General features: G+C 32.8%; 1 protein-coding gene across 1 annotated transcript in view; it reads left to right on the plus strand.

Annotated features, from left to right (window-relative positions):
• The window catches only part of dhdh.2 (dihydrodiol dehydrogenase, tandem duplicate 2), a 16,392-nt gene that overhangs the window by 7,968 nt on the left and 5,237 nt on the right, over window positions 1-3,187 (plus strand). The window lies entirely within an intron of this gene.

The following is a 3,187-nucleotide window of genomic DNA, read 5'->3' on the forward strand; positions in this document are numbered from 1 at the left end:
GGCTCTGAAGACTCTCCCAGCAGAAAATCATCAGGTAAAGCGCAGAAACACACCTGCTTACATGAGAAACTTCAGGAGAAACACACATGCGCACTGAATGAACGCGAGTTAATCCTGATGATACAGAGTCAGACCACACACACACACACACACACACACACACCTGACATGCACTGAGTCTCACGCATAAGACACTCTAACATGCGTTTCACAAACAGTTGCATGATCTGCTGAATGTAAACAAAGCGCACAGCTGAATCAGGAAGTTTTACTGTGCAGCGGGGAAACAGCGACGCCACTGTGATCTGGCCAACATCGGTACTGCACTGGGATTATGTAAAGGAAAAAAAACACATTATTGTTACATATAGCATTTAATTATAGCACAAGATCCCCCTGAGACCCAGAAAAAAGCTTTGTGAATTTAGTATTTTTTCATGTCATTACATTGTTTAGAACATAAGAAAAAATGGAAAAATAACATTTTTGAAAAATTATATTTTATTCATGTCATGCTATATGTCCTCTGTAGAGGACACCAGGACTCAGGAGTTTTTCTAAAAAAACAAAAAAAAAACAAGACATGCATAGACACGAAAAGGCAAAAGCAATGGGATTAAAAAAATCAATCAATTTTTAGGTTTCAGGATTTTTTGATTCTCAACTATGTTGATAACAAAATGATTTGATATACCATTTTTCTTTATGCAGTATGTGTGTAAAATTTCCATAAACTGGTTTTCCCATTAAACACTATGTTATCTATACACTGTATCTAATTAGCATATTAAAGTGCTGTTGGGACAGCATGTTGAAAAAAGAAGTGTAATAATGAGAGTAATAATTGGCCAGATTTTCATAATAATATCTAATATTTCATAAGAATGCTGATATATAATTTATTTTCCTATTCAATTGTTTTGTCTCCCAAAATGCGTAATAAACATGCTTTTAGTCCTGGTGTCCTCTACAGTGGACATGCATGAAATGATGACCATTTCTGGTCAACAGAAAGTCAATATCTTTAAATATTTTTTATTTATTATCAGGGGCCAGTTGTCCAAAAAGTTGAATCTGGATCAGAATGGAAAACCCATGTTTTGCGATCCAGGATCAGGAATCCCATCTTACTTCTGTGTCAGTTTTTCAAAGCAAAACTGGATTGGATCACCCTGATCCAGATACACACTTTTCCAGATTTCCAAATCTGGATTACTAGTGCTCTACGGAGCCCCTAAAGGGACACGCTGATGGAGAAACAAAAGCCAATGTTTTGCATTCTAGTTCAGCATTGCATTTACACAAATAACTACCATCTCTGATGATTGTGCAAATGTAGTTTACAATCAGTGCTAAAAAAACACTTTCGATTTAAATAGTAATAATATTTCACAATCTGTACTGTACTATTTTTTTTTTAATCAAAATGCGGCCTTGGTGAGCAGAGACTTTTGAACTATACCTCTGAATTTGTTTTATTTTTGTATTTTTTGTTATCATTTTAATTTTAGTTAACATTTGAATAATTTTGTGTTTTGGCATTTTTAGTAGTTTTTTTCTTTAAAAATATGCATATATAGTTTTTATTAATTTTATTTCAGTAATTTTAGTAAATAAAGTTAAACTAAATGAAAATGAGATATGTTGCCTTGGCAACTAGCTGAAATAAAACAGTTTTAAGTTTTATTTTATTTCTGTCCTAATCAGTCAACCAGTCCTAAATCCAAAATCAGTACTACAATTACAATCATAATATATAATATGTGTCCCTGCAGCACAGAAGCAGTGTTGAGTCGCTGGGGGATATTTGTAGCAATAGCCAACAATACATTGTATGGGTCACAATTATACATTTCTCTTTTATGCCAAAAATCATTAGGATATTAAGTAGAGATCATGTTCCATGAAGATATTTTGTAAATGCCCTACCGTACATATATCAAAACTTAATGTTTGATTAGTAATATGCATTGCTAAGAACTTCATTTGAACAACTTTAAAGATGATTTTCTCAATATTTAGATTTTTTTGCACCCTCAGATTCCAGATTTTCAAATATTGTCCGATCCTAACAAACCATACATCAATGAAAAGCTTATTTATTCAGTATAATGTATTAAAAAAATTGACCCTTATGACTGGTTTTGTGCTGCAGGGTCCTGTCGCGGGGCGATGTGGGCGAGGTGAAGGTGGTGCGAGCGGATTTCGGCGTTCCTCTCACACATGTGCAGCGTGCTGTTCAGAAGGAGCTGGGAGGATGGGAGGAGGTCGACATCGGCATCTACTGCATACAGTTTGTGCTCATGGTGTTCAACGGAGAGAAACCGGAGACCATTCAACCATTCAAAGTCTGTCTGGACACTGGTACTGAACCCCCTCGCATGCAGACAGCAGAATATCACAGATATTAGTCAGTTAGACATTCAGAGGGATCTACTGTGTTTGTGTGAGAGGCAGGCCTGCTGGGAACATAATATAATTACAAACCAGCATTTATTCAGACGCCACAGTTTATTCACTATAGTTTAGAAAATGGTAGTAAAATATGACAAGAACTCAAGAGTTAAACCGTGTCAGAACAAATTCATCTTGATAATGTCTGAAATATAAAAATATATAAAATATCTGGTGACTGAATCATTTTTGGTTTGACTGTATCTTTAATAATAATAGTAATAATAATAATATTTTTTTTCAATCTGTATAACATGACATTTCAATAATAATAATAATAATAATAATACTTTGTTTTAATAAAATACCTTTCATGCATTAAATGCAGCTCATTGTGCTTCACAGGTCAGAATAACAACATTTAAGGCATTAAAAATAATTAAACAATATAAAAATAAAAATAAAAGAATACACTGATAATAATAATAATACTTTTTATTAGTATAATAACTCACTTAAAAAAGTTATTTAGTATAATTTTGCCAGAAAAAGTTTTAGAATTTTTATCATATGTTAATGTAAAAAATCTTGTTTGTTTGTTTGCTGGTTTTTATTGTATTTGTTATAGTTGTATTTTTTTTTATTGTTTTTGCCATGAAAATAGCCTAAGCTGTTGACATGGCATTAAATAAAAATATACAACTTCTACTTTATTAGTATAATACCTTTCATGCATAAAATACAGCTCATTGTGCTTCACAGGTCAGAATAACAACATTTAAGGCATTAAAAA

The sequence above is a fragment of the Sinocyclocheilus grahami genome, unplaced genomic scaffold, assembly GCF_001515645.1.
Source record: "Sinocyclocheilus grahami isolate Dianchi unplaced genomic scaffold, SAMN03320097.WGS_v1.1 scaffold201.1, whole genome shotgun sequence".
Lineage (NCBI taxonomy): Eukaryota > Metazoa > Chordata > Actinopteri > Cypriniformes > Cyprinidae > Sinocyclocheilus > Sinocyclocheilus grahami.